This window comes from Puma concolor, chromosome B2, assembly GCF_028749965.1.
Source record: "Puma concolor isolate L17-30 chromosome B2, mPumCon1.1.hap2, whole genome shotgun sequence".
In the NCBI taxonomy this organism is placed as follows: domain Eukaryota; kingdom Metazoa; phylum Chordata; class Mammalia; order Carnivora; family Felidae; genus Puma; species Puma concolor.
This window is the reverse complement of record NC_141671.1, coordinates 141,237,146-141,257,463: the sequence shown is the minus strand read 5'-3', so window position 1 is coordinate 141,257,463 and position 20,318 is coordinate 141,237,146. Positions and strand designations below refer to the sequence as shown.

At 40.2% G+C, this 20,318-nt stretch overlaps 1 pseudogene; it reads left to right on the top strand.

Moving 5' to 3' along the window:
- The first annotated feature begins 17,844 nt into the window (after positions 1-17,844).
- LOC112862993 (U6 spliceosomal RNA) lies at positions 17,845-17,942 on the top strand (annotated as a pseudogene).
- The last annotated feature ends 2,376 nt before the right edge of the window (positions 17,943-20,318 follow it).

Here is a 20,318-nt window from a genome sequence, read left to right as displayed (position 1 = left end):
AGGGGTGGGACAGAGAGAGAGGGAGAGAATTTCAAGAAGGCTCCCTGTTGTCACAATACAGAGCTAGAACTCATGAACCATGAGAATATGACCTGAGCCAAAATCAAGGGTTGGATGCTTAACCCACTAAGCCACCCAGGCACCCCAGAAAAATGGAACTTTATGCTAAAGATGTCAATAAACCCACAGGAAACTTGTATTCATTTTCTAGGGCTGTCGTAATAACAAAGTACCAGAGACTGAGTGGTTTAAGTAAAAAAAAAATTTTTTCTTACAGTTCTGGAGGTTTGAAGCCTAAAATCAAGGCATCAGCTGAGTTGATTTCTTTTGAAAGCCCCTCTTTAGCTTGTAGATGGTCTTGTGTGTGTGTCTGTGTCCCAGTCTCTTCTTCTTATAGGGACATTGGTCATATTGGACTAGAGCCCACCCATATTACCTCATTTTACCTTAATTAGCTCTTTAAAGGCCTTATTTTCAAATCGTCACATTCTTTTTTTTTTTTTTTAATTGTTTTTAATGTTTATTTTTGAGACAGAGACAGACAGAGCGTAAACAGGGGAGGGGCAGAGAGAGAGGGAGACACAGAATCTGAAGCAGGCTCCAGGCTCTGAACAGTCAGCACAGAGCCCGACGCGGGGCTCGAACTCACGAACCGTGAGATCATGACCTGAGCTGAAGCCGGACGCTCAACCGACTGAGCCACCCAGGCGCCCCTCAAATAGTCACATTCCTAAGTAGGGAGTAGGATGGGAGTAGGGGACACAATTCAACCCATAACCAAAGTGAAGAAAACAGTACAGATCCAGTGGTCTAGTTTTTCAGCCATCTTTCTTTTCCTTTTTTTAAAGCCTATTTATTTTTGAGGTGGGGGGGGAAGGAAGGGGAGAGAGACAGGGAGAGAGAGAATCTCAAGCAGACTCCAAGCTGTCAGCACAGAGCCTGACATGGGGCTCAGACTCACAAACTGTGAGATCATTGCCTGAGTTGACACCAAGAGTCAGACGCTTAACCAAATGAGCCACCCAGGCACCCCTCAGTTGTCTCTCTTCACAGCAAGAAACAATGAAATTTTCCCTCCTCCTCCGAGTATGGCAGTGATTGTTTACATGGTGGGGATGACAGGTGGCAGGCAAGTTTCTCCCAGATTTCTTTCCCAGAGGGACTCCACCTCACAAGAGCGGGTTCGGGCTTCCCATGTTCCAGTTAATTGTGAATACAGATCTTTCAGTTTACTCCTACAAGTCTGTTGATATTCCCTGTGGTATAGTATTGGCATCAATGGAACTCAGTTGGGAGATTAAATCAGTTGATTTCAGCATCAAGGCAACAACAGGAAGTGTGAGCCCCATGTGGGATGGGATATGTGTGCCGTCTCTAGAGGAACAGCCTCTTCTCACATCACCCAACTTTTGCAACATGAGTATGCTGGCCCACTGGTGTATGTCTGTTTTCAGTGGAAAGTTGGAAATCTGGACTTTTATGTAGGGTTTTCCCAATTCTAAATGTGATCAGCACATTCAAATTCAAAACACCGCAGAACCGATGCCTTCTGAGCCAAACTAAACATTTCTACAGGTGGAATTTGACTAGTGCGTAGTCTTGGCACGGACTCCACCTAGCCCTCGCCTAAACACCTTGTACCTATTTCATCATTGCCAGTTCTGTTCTACAAAGTCCATTCAGGCACGAGGCCACTGCTTTATTGAAGCACAATGGGAGGGCAGGTTTGGCCAAGGTCACAACACTAGTTAAGGTCACAAAGCTAATTGGTAGGAAAGTTGGCCTAGAAGGTAGGTCTTCTGACTCCTTGGTCACTGCTTTTGCCAACACATTCTATTATTTTCTGGTTGACTTCTGGTAGATTGACCTAGAGTTATTCCCTAGCCTTTTCTTTCTCCTTTAATCATTCAATTTGTATCAGCATTTGGCCTTTTTGTGAGTTTAGATTCCTCTGAGACTGTGTACAATCAGTCTAGCGGACAGTCTTACATGGCCCTGAAATGAAAACTTCTTGATTTTCAACCTGATAAATCACAGAGATTTCATGAAACTTCTGGTCTCTTTGACAACCTCATTCTCAATGATAACTGGTGGGAAAATTATAGTGATCGATTAAGAACTGGTTATTCAAGGCGCCTGGTGGCTCAGTCAGTTGAACGTCTAACTTCGGCCATGATCTCACGGTTTGTGAGTTTGAACCCCACCATCTGGCTCTCTGTTATCAGTGCAGAGTCCACTTTGGATCCTCTGTGCCCCCCTCTCTCTGTCCCTCCCCTGCTCACTTTCACACTCAAAAGTAAATAAACATTAATTTAAAAAAAAAAAAATAAAAGAAAGAACTGACTATTCAAAATGTTATTTTATTATCAGGCTATTAAAATGTGATTACTTAAGGGGCGCCTGGGTGGCGCAGTCGGTTAAGCGTCCGACTTCAGCCAGGTCACGATCTCGCGGTCCCTGAGTTCGAGCCCCGCGTCAGGCTCTGGGCTGATGGCTCAGAGCCTGGAGCCTGTTTCTGATTCTGTGTCTCCCTCTCTCTCTCTGCCCCTCCCCCGTTCATGCTCTGTCTCTCTCTATCCCAAAAATAAATAAACGTTGAAAAAAAAAATGTGATTACTTAAAAAGAAAATTTCTTTTTTTTATTAAAAATGTTTATTTGTTTCTGAGAGAGAGAGAGAGCTCAAGAGTGAGCGGGGGAGGAGCAGAGAGAGAGGGGGGGTCCCAAGGATACAAAGTGGGCTCTGTGCTGACAGCAGAGGATAAAATATGGGGCTGGAACTCACAAACCATGAGATTGTGACCTGAGGCAAAGTCGGATGCTCAACCTACTGAGCCACCTAGACACCCCCAAAAAGAAAATTTCTTGGTTAGAATCTAATTGAGAAAAAGAAAGTCACATGAATGCATCATACTTCCTTTTTGAAACATAAAACATTTTGTTTAAGTAAAACTTCAGCTCTTGCCATGAGAAGAAAATAAAGCTATTTCAGATGACACCTAGAAATTTACAGATTGTTATAAATATACAACTTGCATTTATTAAGTGTAATGTGTGCTGGGGTGCCTGGGTGGCTCAGTTGGTTAGGCGACCGACTTTGGATCAGATCATGATCTCACGGTTCGTGGTTTTGAGCCCCATGTTGTGCTCTGTGCTGATAGCTCAGAGCCTGGAACCTGCTTTGGATTCTGTCTCTCTCTCTCTCAAAAATAAATATACATTAAAAAAAAATTTTAAAGTGTAATGTGTGGTTAATATTATATAAACAAATTTTCTTTTTTTTCTAATTTTTTAAAATGTTTATTTTTGATAGAGAGAGACACAGAGCACAAGCAGGGGAGGGGCAGAGAGAGAGAGGAAGGCACAGAATCTGAAGCAGGCTCCAGGCTCTGAGCTGTTATCACAGAGCCTGACGAAGGGCTCGAACCCATGAGATCACGACCTGAGCCGAAGTCGGACGCTTAACCGACTGAGCCACCCTGGAGCCCCAGTATATAAGCAAATTCGCAAATTCTTAATGACTTATATTCTTCTGTAAAAGACTAGGTAAAATACAATTCTGTCTCATTGTGATGCAAGACATTAAATTATAGTAATTCAAAATATTTTCAGTAAGACATGTCCCATGAATATCTTTGGTCAACAGTTTTGGAAAATTGATCTTAAAGTTGTATGCACTGTATCAGGTTGCTCATTTGGCAAGAAGTTCTAGGGTCATTTTAACTTAACCTTTGCATGTACCCTCACCTTTACAGCCCTTAGTTTGTCAGGGCTATGACTATTTGAACCTCATCTATAAGCTCATAGCACTATCTTTAGGACTAATGCCATCCCTAAGTAGGATATATTAAAGTGTATTAGACAATCTGTCTAGAATTCAGCAGAACCTTCCTTATCTTGCTAATAGTCCAGCTTTGACCTTATCTCCAGTTCTAATATTTAGGCATTTATCTTTTCTCTCATATGTATTTTTTTCTATAACCCATAGTATGACATAGTAGACATTCATGAAAAAAAGTGCTCAATTATCTCAAAGTGAACACAATTACCACCACCTGGGTAAGAAATAAAACATTAACAATGCCTCAGAAGCCCTGTGTTCCCTGCCGTCTGCTACCCTCTTCCCAAAGTTGACACTAGTCTGCCTTCTAATGTCTGGTTTGGAACTAGAATCTTATGGTATGTATTCATTCATGACTGGCTTCTTAACGCTCTACATTGTGTTTATGAGATCCAAGAAAGTTACATATAGCAGGAATTCATTATTTTTCATTGTATAAAATGCCATTGTACAAATGTACTGTGATTTATTTTGCTTATCTACTAATGTTGCATGTTTCATCCTAGATTTTTGCTCTTGTGAGTAATGCTGTTCTGGACATTCTTATACATATCTTTTAGAGTACAGATGCATGCATTTCTGTTGAGTATACATGTAGAAGTCAACCTGTGGGGTCATAGACTATTTGTATATGCTCAAAGTTAGTAGGTGATGCCAACATTTTCCAACTTGCACCCACTTACACTCACAGTGTAGGCGATTTCTCATTTGTTCTTAGCCTCACCAAAGATGTGTCTTTTATATTTTATTTCTTGGGAATGTTGTGCTCTCTCATTGCCATTATAATTTGTATTGCCCCAGTGATCGATGAATTTGGGTCCCTTTTCAAATGTGTATTGGCAATTAAATTATTCTCTTATAAAGTGTTGATTCAAGTCTCTCGTCCACTATGTGGCAATGAGAAAGAATGAAATATGGCCCTTTGTAGCAATGTGGACAGAACTGGAGAGTGTGATGCTAAGTGAAATAAGCAATACAGAGAAAGACAGATACCATATGTGTTCACTCTTATGTGGATCCTGAGAAACTTAACAGGAACCCATGGGGGAGGGGAAGGAAAAAAAAAGAGGTTAGAGTGAGAGAGAGCCAAAGCATAAGAGACTCTTAAAAACTGAGAACAAACTGAGGGCTGATGGGGGGTGGGAGGGAGGGGAGGGTGGGTGATGGGTATTGACGAGGGCATCTTTTGGGATGAGCACTGGGTGTTGTATGGAAACCAATTTGACAATAAATTTCATATATTTAAAAAGAAAGAAAGAAAGAAAAAGTCTCTCGTCCATTTTTCTATTAAATTCTCTGTTTTTACTAATTTGTAGGAGTTCTATATATATATAACGGATAGAAATATTGAGTCAATTATATTGGTTGCAAATATCCTTTCCTACTTTTTGGTTTGCCTTTTCATGGCAAATGAAAACACCACCCTAATGGCATTTTGTTGAAAAGCAGAAAGTTAATGAAGCTTAATTTTTCTCTCACTTTCTTTATTGAGACTGCTTTTCATTTCCTTTTAAAGAAAGATTTTCCTATCCCAAGGTTTGAATTTTTTCCTATGCTATCTTCTAGAAGCTTTATTGCTTTATTTGTTATAGTTAGAACTATAATCAGTCTGGAATTAATTTTTGTGATGTGAGGTATGGACAAGTTATATATATTTTTTCTGTATGGCTATCTAAGTGACCTAGCACCATTTATTGGAAAGATTGAATTTTCCCCATTGCTGCCTCTGTGTGTGTGTGTGCGTGCGTGCGTGTGTGTGTGTGTGTGTGTGTGTGTGTGTTTAAAGACTACTATTGTATGTGCAAATGTTTTCTTGAAAGATGCTCTGCGACTTGATCATTATAACCGACCACGAGTAGATGCAAACACATTTGAAGTTTTATTTTTAAATTACAATGAGGTATATTTCATAACCTGAGGAAAAAAAGCTGAGAATAAAAGGAGGCAGATAGGGTTAAAGAAGCCAGAAGTGGGAGGAGAAGGAAACACATATAAGAGATTCCAGCAATGAGGAATTGAGTCAGAGCCCTCACAAATCTGTTCTAAGAAAATTAAAGAGGAGAATATATGGTCTACATGAAAGCCTAGGTCATGGTGGCAGGAAGAATTTTCCAAGTTTGGACTCACCCATATCTCAAGAGTGGTGGGGTGTGTGGCAGTAATTTAAGTGCAGTTTAAATGTGAGACTGAACGAAGAATCCATAGGTCTCTAGAAGAGACTGGATGGAGGCTTCCCCTAGTTGTGAATTACTGAAGGAAGTGAGTTTAACAATACGTAATGAGATGGGAATGCAAGCTGGTGCAGCCACTCTGGAAAACAGTACTGAGGTTCCTCAAAAAACTAAAAATAGAACTACCCTACGACCCAGCAATTGCACTACTAGGCATTTTTCCATGGGATACAGGTGTGCTGTTTCGAAGGGACACATGCACCCCCATGTTTATAGCAGCACTATCGACAATAGCCAAAGTATGGAAAGAGCCCAAATGTCCATCGATGGATGAATGGATAAAGAAGATGTGGTATATATATACAATGGAGTATTACTAAGCAATCAAAAAGAATGAAATCTTGCCATTTGCACCTACGTGGATGGAACTGGAGGGTATCATGCTAAGTGAAATTAGTCAGTCAGACCAATTAGTCAGTCAGAGGAAGACAAAAATCAGATGATGTCACTCATATGAGGACTTTAAGAGACAAAACAGATGAACATAAGGGAAGGAGGCAAAAATAATATAAAAACAGGGAGGGGGACGAAACATAAGAGACTCTTAAATATGGAGAACAAACTAGGTAGGGTTCCTGGAGGGGTAGTGGGAGGGGGGATGGGCTAAATGGGTAAAGGGCACTAAGGAATCTACTCCTGAAATCATTGTTGCACCATATGCTAACTAATTTGGATGTAAATTAAAAAGAATAAAAAATAAGACAAGCTAATAAAAAAAACAATACACAATGAGGGTGGTTTAGGTTTGAACAAAATGATTCATTGTTGAGTAATTGTACTATGCTCTCTCTTACCTCCTGTGCAATTCCTCCCGTAAGAACTAAGGAGAAATTGTTACTATCAGAGACTTAAAGATTCCAGAAGCTTACACTTGGGAAGAAAACAGAAAGACACTGAAGAGGGAGAGTACCAAGAGCTTCCCTTGATGCTTTTCACTTTCAAAAAGGGAAGTTTCAGTTTCTGCCTGTGGCTGGTGATCACATAGAGACAAGGAAGAAGTTGGTGAAAAGGCACACATAGGAATGGGTCAGGGAGGTGGTACTGGGCTCAGAGTTGAGGGTGAGAGAGCTCTGGCTTTTATTTCATCGCAGACAACAGCCGTTATCATGTGAAAGACCTATTTCAGTTTATTAGGAGTAATCTTTTACTCAGTGCATTTACAGCCATCTGATTTACTCATGAAGATTATTTGGTGGCATATATGTGACTGGCTATTACTGGAGATTTAAGGTGGTGGGGGGAGAAAAAACTATGGCTTTTGGTGTTCCTACTGAAAAGGTGTTTCCAGGCTCATAATAAATGGTACTTGACTTGAGATGCTCTAAAATATCCTCAGTGTTAAGCCAGGGAAACTGCAGTGTAAGCATAAAGTACTAAACACATGATCTCAGGCTGCTCAGGCTCCGAGTTAATAGTTGAACCATTTTGTATGTGAATTATTGGAATGATGAGCCACTTGAGAGCTTGTATCATGTATGTAATCTGATCTCTGGAGTATCCAGTACAGTGGTCTGAGTATATGGGACTTAATAAAGGCTTTTTGATTGATTGCAACTAAAATCTTCAGCAAAATTCTGTAATGTTCACTGAAGCCGAGCTATACTGAACTGAACATAGTCGGATGAAAGAACACTAAAAAATAACAAAGTGCTGGAAAATGTTGTCTCCTCTGTGGTTACAATAATCATCGCAAAGCAGACCCACAAAGAAGAGGACCTAATAACAGCTTCTCATTTCAACAGTCCAAATCTGTATGTTTTCAGTTTGTACAACTCCCAGAGCCTAGCCCTTTTTGAAGTAATGTAAAAATCCCCCTACGATCCCACATAGCTCTAAAAACCTCTAAATTCTAGAGAGAAAACTCCTGCTTACTTTTTCAGCTCCTGAAATCCACATCCTTTATCTTTCCGTCATCTTCGATGGTTCAGCATTATCCTGTCAAACCAGTTTCTGTGTTACTAGCCACCGTGCCTCTTGGTGAAGTACTTCAGCTTCTTGGGAGCACTGCCAATCCTGTTGTAGGGAGCAGGAAATGACGAGAAAATAGTTTTTCGAGAGTGGACAGTATCATTAATATGTCGAAGATATTTTCTCAGTCCTTCGAAATGAGGGTTTAACCTCTCCTTATACTTGTTGATATTCTATCACTAGGAATTCTGGGTCTCCATGAAAAACTTTGCTGCTGACCAGTGTTTTTCTACCATCCCTTATCCCCCAAATGTCGTTGATGTACTCGGGTAAGCTGTCTACTCTGGGGTACATGCATGTAATTCTGGGAAACAGTTATACCTAAAACCATCTTTAGATCTTAGGAAGTGCTCTGAAGATTTGCTTTGATTTTATGACCTGTTGGATCTTCTCACATCAGTTCAGTACAACAAATATAATTGAATTCTCCCATATGTGTGACATTAACCCAAATGCTGAGGATACAAAGATGAGTATTTCCTTTGTCCAAGGGGTAAACATCTGATGCAATGGCCCTCAACTCTAGAGCATTCACCTCACTTGGGGAGCCTTAAAACTTATTAATACGTGGGAAGCCACATCCAGAATCTTCTAAAATAGGTCTTGGGTGGGTCCTGGGCATCAAAATTTTAAAAAACTCCCCAGGTGATCTTAACATACAGTACAGAACAACCAATCTAATAGGTGAGTTAATAAAAGTTAACATTTATTAAGGACAGCTTTATGCGAGGCATTATTCTGTTCTCATATTTTATATTATTTAGTTATTCTAATAACCCAGTAAGATAAACGTATCGCTACCTCCATTTTTTAAAGAGAATGGCTCCATTGATTTATTATTATTATTTGTAATATTTGTTTATTTTTGAGAGAGAGAGAGACAGAGCGTGAGCATGGCAGGGGCCAAGGGAGAGGAAGACACAGAATCTGAAGCAGTTTCCAGGCTCAGAGCTGTCAGCACAGAGCCCGACGCAGGGCTTGAACCCACAGACCACAAGGTCATGACCTGAGCTGAAGTCGGATGCTTAACCGACTGAGCCACCCAGGTGCCCCTATTTATTATTTTTTTTAGGTAAGCTTTATATCCAACATGGGGCTTGAACTCACAACCTCAAGATTAAGAGTCACATGCTTTAGGCTGAGCCAGCCAGGCACCCCTAGTTACCTCCAGTTTATGGGTAAGGAAATGATTCAGGGTAAAGCTTAATGACATATCTAAGGCCACACAGTTAGTATGTGGGAGAATGAAAAATGAATGCCACGATCTGCTGTGGAACCTGTGTTTCTGCATGTACTGCCTCGAGTTACCTGCCTGACAGTGATTTAACTTGATAAGCTTTTTAGTGGTGCCAGTTTGTAAAATGTACTGAGAGAAGAGAGCTCAGAGTTGTTGATTCTGACCATGATTGAGGAGGCTGGAGAATATTTTACAGTGAAGGAACTATCTGAACTTAACCTTAAATGATGAATAGGATTTATAGGCAGAGAAGACAGTTGAAACAGAAGAGACGTTCTCTGCAAAGGCATTCAAAATTTATGCATGGAATATTCCAGAAATATGTTCTGTCTTTTGAGTTGGGTTCTGCAGTCACTTTAAACCCTTGTCTTTGAATGATCTATCCTCAGTATCCCAGCCTACCTAAAAAGTATGCTTTTCCTCAGTGCTTTTAACACTCATTTTATATTTCAAGATATAAAGATCTATTTTAATATATTTAAACATCTTGAACCAAAATGAATAAGAGTACAAGTAGAAGCACTTGTGCATTGTGTTGGTCAGGTCACTGAAGCACATGACTTTTGTTCTCAGTATGCTTCTCAACACTCTCTACAGTGTTGATAAAGTGGGGTATGTTCTACCATAGCTAAAATAGCACTTTCCTAACTGGAACTATAAGTTATCATTATTTCAGCTGAGTCATAATGATAAAAATGTTTATTTTTATTTATATTTATAAAAGTATTTATAAATACTTTATAATACAATATATATACTTTATATACTATATATATACAATATGTAATATATAGTATTACTATATAATACTTTATAAATACAAAAATGTTACTGTTTATTTCCATACTCATCCTTATTAGATAGCCTTTTGCTCTTGGAATGTTGTATTTATGAAATGGGTGATAAATGGAACTGGATGATATACACCAGATTCTGAGGCTGAGAGACCTCCATGAATGTTTCATATAGGCTACATCTGTCTGTGAAGTGATAGATTAATACTGCTTTCCTGATAAATCAATCAAAGTCCCAGAGGTAAGGCATGGGTAGGCCTGCCCTAGGCATGCTGACAGCATAAAAACTAGAATTCTGAAGTAACTAAATCATGCAGCAATAAATTCCTAAGGTAATACAGTGTATCCTTGCGGGGGCTGATGTGGCCTCCAAGGCCTAACGTGGTATAAATGACCATGAACTTGTGTTCTGGGTTCCTCTGACATAGCCAAGTCCTCACTGAAGGCTGTATTGATCAACTCTATTACCACTAAACTTGGTGTTATGGACTGAATTGTGTCTGCCTTCCCCTGCCCCAATTCAAGTATGGAAGCCTTAACCCCCAGTGTGATGGGTATTCAGAGATAGGGCTTTTGGGAGATAATTAGGTTTAGGTGAGTTCATGAGTGTGGGGCCCTCTTGATGGGATTATTGCCCTTGAAAGAAGAGACACCAGAGAGCTTGTTTTCTTTCTCTCCACCATGTGAGAAAACATTGAGAAGGTGGTTGTCTGCAAGCTAGGTAGAGAGTCTTACCAGGGAGCTAATGAGCCTGCACCTTGAACTTGGATTCCCAGCTACAAGAACTGAATGAGAAATGAATTCTGTGGTTCATTTTTATTTTTATCTATCTATCTATCTATCTATCTATCTATCTATCTATCTATCATGTTTATTTATTACTGAGAGAGAGACAGAGCACAAACTGAGGTGGGGCAGAGATAGAGACACAGAATCAGAAGCAGGCTCCAGGCTCTGAGCTGTCAGCATGGAATCCAAGGCAGGGCTCAAATTCATGAAATGTGAGATCATGACCTGAACTGAAGTATGATACTTAACCAACTGAGCCACCCAGGCATCCCTGAATTCTGTGGTTTAAAAAGCCCCCCAGTCTGGGCGCCTCAGTGGCTCAGTCAGTTAAGTGTCTGACTTTGGCTCAGGTCATGATCTTATGGTTCATGAGTTCAAGCCCCACATCAGGCTCTGTGCTAACAGTGTGACGCCTGCTTAGGATTCTCTCTCTCCCTCTCTCTCCACCCCTCCCCCACTCTCCTTCGCGTGCACTCTCTCTCTAAAAATAAATAAATAAACTTTAAAATAAATAAATAAATAAATACCCCTCAGTCTTTGGGATTTGGTTATGGCAGCTCAAGCTCCAGCAGGCTAAGACCCTTGAGAGCACCTTGATGAGGAACAATGGAAGCATGGAAAGCTGTGTGCACTCATTTGTATCCCTAATCCTAGGTGTGGCATGTTTTTTGGTAAGAGCTGTTGAGAAGACAACTTTGAACCCAGTCTGAGTTGTCATTCCTGTCAATTAATCCTCTTGTTTTTCCCTCAGTTACCTTGTTATGTCAAGCAAGATATCTTATTTTGTTTTCTTTTCCTAGAAGATAAGTGAATTGTGTATGAATATTAGGTAGACTGTCTTGACAACCAAATAGCTTTATATTTTAAATATTATTAAAACAACAAACTTAGCATAACCTGCCTTGACAGAATGAGACGCTTATTTTCATGAAATGTAACTGTTTAGCTAAGAATCAACTTCAGGATCCACGGGTTTCTAGTGACATCTGCTGGGCACATGAATGGCAGCCATCATTTGTTGCCCAATTCTGCCTTCCTGTGCATTAAGACCAACCAGACTCCAGAGTTAGGACAGTGACCTCTAGCGAACAAGCCTTAGAAAGTTTCTTTTTATTTGAATTTGTAAAAGCTCAGAATGCCATTTAGAGTTTACAATTACAGGAAAGAAAGGTAAGAGTGTAAGTATTGAGTACACTCAAACTCATCGATGATGTTGAATTCTTTTCCCTGTGAAGAGAAATCTTCTATATGTAATAGAATTATATTTGGATGACTATAGCCTGTTTTATGGATTTTCCATTTTGCTCTCATGTACCATTTTATACCGAAAAGCTATCTACTATAGTAGCTTAGAGCATAGGCTCTGGAGTCAGAGCCAGGATTAAAACACAGGCTTTGCCAATTACTAAATTTTTGCCTTGAGCAGGTTACTTAACTTTCCCATGCCTCAGTTTCCTTGGCTTGAAATGGAGATAATTTTACCTACATCATAGAGTAGTATAATGCAAAGTATCAAGTATACAAAGTGTCATACCTGATACAAAGTAAAACATGAAATTAGCTGCTTTTCTTAAAGAGGATAAATAAAATCCTTGTAATTTCTATCATTCTTGGATCAGATTAGTCTCTTGGCCTTCTTTTTGTTGGTAGTAAGCTGCAGACAAATGACTCATCCCGAGGATAGGGGAGGCATTCAACAGAAGGGAAGATACAAATTTGTGCTGCCCATGGCCTCATAAAATCTGGATGGAGAATCCATGGAGACAAAGATATTCTAGTGGTATGAATGTGGGTGGTTGTGGCTCCTGCAGGAAGTGCAATTTTTGTGAGCTGATTTATAGTCACAAGGATGGCATTGGATTATCTCCATAGGGTTGGGGGTCGGGGCGGAGTAGGAAGCTCAATGATAAAATGGCATGGAGCCATTGGGCACTAAAGAGGGCTGGAGAGGCCTTCAGGTCTGCTGAGCTTGGTCCTTGGATTGGACGTATGCTCTGCAGGTCCTCAGATGTTGCCATTGTCCTCCCTGAGCCGTCGGCAAGAATTATACACAGGGAACAATTATGCACAAAGAATGAGATCTCAGGCAAGCCAGTGTTGGAGAGGAAGGCACACATACAGAAGCTGGGCACAGAACGTGATGGACGCTTGCAGAGTTAACATTTCTGCAAAGCTTCTGGAGCTGCAGTTAGGGCTTCGGTAGAGCAAGCGGTGGTGGAGAGTCAATTGCCTCAGTTCTCTGATGGGAATACATTTTCCAGCCAGGGAAGTCAAATCAGAGTTGGGATTTTGTGGAGGGATTGTTAAATTCCTTTTTACTTTTAATTTTTTAATCAAAGTAATACAGGCAAAAATTTAAAGACTAAAATAGTGGGGCACCTGGGTGGCTCAGTCAGTTGAACATCCGACTCTTGGTTTCAGCTCAAGTCATGATCTCCTGGTTCGTGGGTTCAAGCCCTGTGTAGGGCTCCGTGCTGACAGTGTGGAGTCTGCTTGGGATTCTCACTCTCTCTCTCTATCAAAATAAATAAAATTTAAAAAAGCTTAAGAAAACAAATAAAAACTAGTCTATGCTTAGACTAATAAAAACTATAGTCCTTCTGATGTTGTTCTAAAGATAACCAGTTTTAAGCCTTTTTGCTTTTTTTACTCCCTTGGTTACCTTCACAGGTCTGAACAATGTACTAAACTCACTATTCATAAATATATCTATTTAAGAAAATACTTACTGACTTTCTGCTCTGATCCATGAGCTTTCAGTTCACCATTTTAGTGTCTTGCTAGTGGGTGTAGACTGGCAGTCTGTATTTGGCCTCCACACTGTTCGAAAAAAAAAGTTTGAACCAAAATGTAAAGGATCAAATATAATTATAACACAAAAATATAGATTTTCCTGCTTCCCTTAAAAAAAATGGTCAAATATTCAAAACTGGGTTTGCATTCTTTTACGAAACAGTTGGCGTTTCGTAAACGCCAGTTTAACATCACTGTCCCTGTTTTTCTTCTGATAGCAGTAAGCTATTTCTTCAACCCCATATGGGAAAATTAAAAACTGACCACGCAGGCCAAATAATCTTTCTTATCTCAGCCCTGTTTTACTCATTTGCTTTAGTTGTCTGCCTCTACATGCACATGTATTTGGGACTGTTGACTGCTCTATCCTTACAGTGTTAAATAAAAAATACGCTAGAAACAGTATATGAAAATGGGATGTGTCTTGTCTTCATTTTGACCGAACTTCTAATAGGATATATATATACCATGCCAGATATGAAGCAAATTCCCAAATGCAGAACTATAAAGGAAGTAGTCAAGAACCAGTTTATTGACTCTTGAGCTTTTCTTTACCTGCTACACTTCAAGAATATGTTGCAGTGTAGATGGAGAGAGCGCTTTATCTGAGAAAGATTTTTTTGGAGAAGATTCTGTTGGGAGCCTCATCTGCATATCCCAGCAACGGGGGTTGGGGCAGAGATCACCTATTTCACTGCCTCAAAGCAAGCATGAGGGGGCTTTACGTGGACCAAATGAGATGTCCAATATGTGCCCCTGTGATTTGGGATACAAAGCAGACTGGGGTCTAATTCGCATTGGAGGAAATCTGGAGGACAAAAAAGGTGATACTGTTGGCCACTGAGCAGCTTAGATGGTAGAATGCAAGGAAGCTGCTATTGCAAGTGGGGAATAACTGAACCCCTGTTCAGTGGCCAGTCCAAAGGGGTGTGAATATTTCCAATGGACAGAATGGGGACCACACAGAAAAGTGTGGGATGTTCTGGAGCCATATGAAGTCCTGCATAAGGATGGTGTGATGCAGGCAGCATCCTTTTCAGTGAATGGCTAGAGAACCAAGTGGTGGGGGGGAGAGGCCAACTGAAAGGGATGCATCACCCCTGTCACAGGTACTTCGGCCAGAGCGACCCAGTAGGTAAGCCTCTGCCAGCGCTCATGGCAGAAAGAGACAATTTTAGACATCTGGGACAGTCTTTAAACCTAACTTACAGTGTTAGCGATTTAAGTAAGCAATCTCCCTGCCCCTGTTTCCCTCCTCTCTGTGCTCCAACCCCGGAGAGGTGAGAAGCACTAGCTTGGAGAAGAAAAGCAGCCGGAGAAAGACCACACATCCCTTTTCTTCTGCAACACTCAGCCCATGACGAGACTAACAAGTGGAGAGAAGAAGATCTGAGGTTCAGTCAATTGAAATTTTTGATTATTTTGAGGGCTGGATTTTATCTCATTTTTAAAGTTTATTTATTTATTTTGAGGGGGGAGGGGCAGAAGAGAGGGAGAGAGAGAATCCTAAGCAGGCTCCAAGCTATCAGCACAGAGCCTAAACTGTGAGATTGTGACCCGAGCCGACATCAAGAGTTGCATGCTTAACCAACTGAGCCACCTAGGTGCCTTGAGGCCTGGATTTTAGATTTCTGACTTGAGATTCTGCAGTTTGAAGTAACAGAGGTACATCTATTACCTGGCAGTTAGCAGAAAATCATGGGATCTGGCCAAGAAGATTAATAATATCTTCTGATTATGTTCTTAATGTTGGTGGAATTTTATCCAGGGGAATGGAGAGGGGAGCATCCCTGGCTGCATCTGTGAGGATCAATGGAAAAGTAAAATAAAGCTGTATTTTGGTCATGTCCCATGAGTTGTGCTGGTTAGAATATTGATACTTGTATCTTTATTTCTAGAACCATCACAGACCACTTCACAAGATAGGGCTGTTAGTACCTTTATTCTTCTCTTCAATAAGCTTCTCACTCTCTCAACTGCTGCCATCTGCATTTAACTCCTGAAATGTCAACGTTAAAAACATAACTTCTAAAGCCATTACTATGTCTTCAATGCTTCATCATGCTTTATTTAATACATAGATTTCTGATTTCAGTTAGAAGGATATAGCTTGTAGCATACCAATGCTCCCATCAAGAAAACCTGAAAAACTCAGTGCCAAAAACATGTTTGAAGGCATCTGAGGCAATATGGACTTGAGGTACCAGTATACTGGAGAGAAAGACATGTTACTGAGAAGGAGCCTCCCATTCTGCCTGAAGTTTGAAACCTCGGGGCACTTGCCAGTTCCGGGCATGGGGACCGAGACTGAGAAGTTGGGTAGAAGGTGAAGGCTAAGAAGAATCAGAACCGGTCAAAAGTCAGCAATCTTGCAAGGCTGAGGCGGTGAACGTTGGAGTGTGGGGGCTGTCAAGACAGCCAAGACTTGAGGGGACAAAATCTTGCAAAGAAAAAGGGAGTACAGAGAATTTAACCCAACACTTGGCTAGTTTTCTCCTTGAGGCATTTGCTGATTCTTTTTTTAAATGTTTATTTGTTTATGTTGAGAGAGAGCACAGGGGAGGGGCAGAGAGAGAGAGGGAGAGAGAGAATCCCAAGCAGGCTCCACACCATCAGTGTAGAGCCTGACTTGGGGCCCGATCCCACGAACCACGAGACCACGACCTGAGCCAAAATCAAGACTCAGATGCTCAACCGACTGAGCCGCCCAGGCACCCCTCATTTACTGATTCTTAAGCTGAAAAGAGAAATTGAGCAGAAAGTGGTTGAAAAGCCAGGTGGGAGTCTTTGGTAGCCTCACAGTGCCAGATAAGAAGATAAAAATTGAAGCCATGGAGGAAGTGCTCTAGTAAACGCCCCAGGTTTTGTTTGGAGAGCTAAAATCTAGGAGTGCGTACAACTAAGAGAAAAGTCAGACCGTGAAGAGACTGTAGGGCAGCTTCAAATCTAAATGCACTATGTATTGGGGTTTCCTGCACCCACATCTGTCACCTGCCAGAGAATAGGGTGAATCCTCTCTGACAGAAGATAACATCACCCAGAGCCTCTGTGATTTTTCATATATAATGCCTACTATTTGATGAAAAGTTACTACTTGTTTCAAGAAACAGGATTAAGAGAGAGAATAGACCTGCAAATGACTCAAATGTCAGTTACCAGACACAGACTCTAAACAGATTATGTAAATTTTCCCTGTCTTCATGAACTAATTTTGGTAAGGCTTATTTTGCTGGAATTTCATCCATTTTTATCAAAATTCTCAACATCATGGGCATGGGGCTATTAATAATATCTTCTGATTATGTTCTTAATGTTGGTGGAATCTGTAGTTACGTCTTCCTTACATTCTTTGTATTGGTCATTTGTGCCTTCTTTTTATTCCCCCTTAACAGTTTTCCCAAGTGTTTCTCACTTTTCTTAATCTTTCCAAAACACAACCTTTTGTTTCTCTTGATTCTTTATTATATATTACTTATTAGCCTTTTGTCTTTATTATTAACTTTCTTTTACTTTTTGTAGATTTTTTGGTTCTTTTTCTAGTTTCTTGAGATAGATGTTCAGCTCATTGCCTTTCAACTTAATTTCTGTCTTCTTTATTTCTTTCTTTATTTTTTATTTTAGAGACAGAGAGAGAGAGCACGAGCAGGGGAGAGAGAGAGAGAGAGAGAGAGAGAGAGAATCTTCAGCAGGCTCCCGACATAGGGCTTTGCCTGATTCATGGCCTGAGCTGAAATTAAGTCAGACGTTCAACCGACTGAACCATCCAGGCACTCCCTCCACCTAATTCCTTTCTGATATAATAAAGACTGTAAGTGTTGCTTTAAATGCTAAACATTTTTGATACATATTTTGATATGTTTTTATTATCACACAGTTACAAATACTTTCTAACTTCCTTTTTGATTTCTTTTTTGAGTCATAGGTTATTCGGAAGCATATTTGTTACTTTTCAATAGATGGTTAACTTTTACATACGGCTTGTTATTAACTTTCATCTTAATGTCATTTCGGTCAGAGAATATAGTCTGTACGACTTCAGCCTTCTGGAATACAAACTTGCTTTAGGGCTAGATTTTTGACCCTCCTTTTTTTCTGGTAAATATTTTATACGTGCTAGGTGATTTGTTGCTTAGACCCCCACATACTTGCCATACTACCAGGTTTAGTGGGTTTCATTGATAGGCTTTGCTGTGGTGCTCTCTTCAGCAGCACATCTACTAAAATTGGAACAATATAAAGAAACTCGGCACGGCCCCTGCACATGCTAACGTGTGAAGCATTCCATATTAAAACAAACAAACAAAGAAAACAAAGATGGCCTTTCCTATGAAGAACTTGCAAGTCTGGGAAGTGTCGTGTGATCCCTCTGTGACATTGTTTTCTTGTCAGTGCAGCATGGTGGCCTGACTCCATAGTCTACAAACACCCTTTCATAATCTCTGCTGTATTATTCTAATTTTTCATGAACCTACATGTACTCATAAGGTTAAAAAAAGATTAAAAAACTAATAAATCCACTAATGTTCATAGAAGCACCGTTCATAATAGCCCAAATTTCCTTCTTCTTATAAGACACCAGTCATCCAGCATGGCCTCATTTTAAATTGATTATATCTGCAAAGACCCTATTTCTAAATAAGTCCACCTACTTCTAACTATGGTACTTTGGGTTAGGACTTCAACATCTTTTTGCGGGGGGGGGGGGGGTGTAATTCAATCCATAACAGGGACAGTGATATTCTATGTTCACATACGGGAGTCCAAACAAAGGGCAAAATTCCCTCCAAAATGCAGAGCAAGCAGTAAATGCCCTCATAGCCTCTCACACAAATGGCCTGTGATTTAAGGTCCACCTTCAAACTCTTATCCCAGACTAACAACAATCAAATTATTTTTGCCTAACCTTTGCTTCTACCTCCCTTCCACATAAATGGACAGTCAGTGGCCATTTAACTCCCTTCGGATTGTCTTCCAATTTCCATACTACTCTCTTTTATTCTCTCTTCAGCATCTTTATTAGTTTGGCTCTTCACATGATGTGTAGAAGGTTATCAATAAAACAATACATTAAAATTGTTACTGAAACCCTAACATTTTCCTTTAAACTATCCTGAGTAGAAATAATCCTGGGTGGGTAGTATAATTTTCACAGAATTGGGAAAACACCTTTCTATCTTTGATTACTTCCTTCACTTTCTCCCATTTCCTTGATATCTGAAATTGATTTGAGAGGTAATAAATCTTATTTTGCAGTTAGAGAAAAGGTTAGTGCCCTTGGGAGGAGTAGCACATTGTTTGAGTTTATTCTGTGTAAGTGATGGATAGGACATCCTGTCCCAAGAATGGGGTTGATGGAGTGAGAAGCAAATACCACCAGCTGGAACTCTAAAATGAGAAGAAAAGGTCATGCAAAATACAGCATTCTTTCTTGATAAAAACTCTCAAGAAAGTAGGGATAGAAGGATCATACCTCGAGATCATAAAAGCCATATATGAATGACCCAACGCTAATATCATCCTCAATGGGGAAAAACCGAGAGCTTCCCCCTAAGGTCAGGAACAAGACAGGGATGTCCACTCTCGCCACTGTTATCCAACATAGTATTGGAAGTCTTAGCCTCTGCAATCAGACAACACAAAGAAATAAAAGGCATCCAAATCGGCCAGGAGGAGGTCAAACTTTCACTCTTTGCAGATGACATGATACTCTGTATGGAAAACCCAGGATTCCACCTGGGTGCTAGAATTGATTCATGAATTCAGCAAAGTTGCAGGATATAAAATCAATGCACAGAAATTCGTTGCATTCCTATACACCAACAATGGTTGCATTCCTATACACCAACAGTTGCACAAAAAAACATAAAATACCTAGGAATAAATGTAACCAAAGAGGTGAAAAATCTATATGCTGAAAACTATAGAAAGCTTATGGAAGAAATTGAAGAAGACACAAAAAAATGGAAAAAGGTTCCATGCTCCTGGATAGGAAGAACAAATATGGTTAAAATGTCAATACTACCCAAAGCAATCTACATATTCAATGCAATCCTTATCAAAATAACACCAGAATTCTTCACAGAGCTAGAACAAATAATCCTAAATTTTTATGGAACTAGAAGACACCCCGAATAGCCAAAGCAATCTTGAAAAAGAAAACTAAAGCAGGAGGAATCACAATCGCAGACTTCAAGCTATACCACAAAGCTGTAACCATCAAGACAGTATGGTACTGGCACAAGAACAGACACTCAGATCAATGGAACAGAATAGAGAACCCAGAAATGGACCCACAAACGTATGGCCAACTAATCTTTGCCAAAGCAGGAAAGAATATCCAATGGAATACAGACGTCTCTTCAGCAAGTGGTGCTGGGAAAACTGGACAGCAACATGCAGAAGAATGAACCTGGACCACTTTCTTACACCAGACACAAAAATAAACTCAAAATGGATGAAAGGCCTAAATGTAAGACAGGAAGCCATCAAAATCCTCAAGGATAAAGCAGGCAAAAACCTCTTTGATCTTGGCTGCAGCAACTTCTTACTCAACGTGTCTCCGGAGGCAAGGGAAACAAAAGCAAAAATGAACTACTGGGACCTCATCAAAATAAAAAGCTTCTGAACAGCAAAGGAAACAATCAGCAAAACTAAAAGGCAACTGACA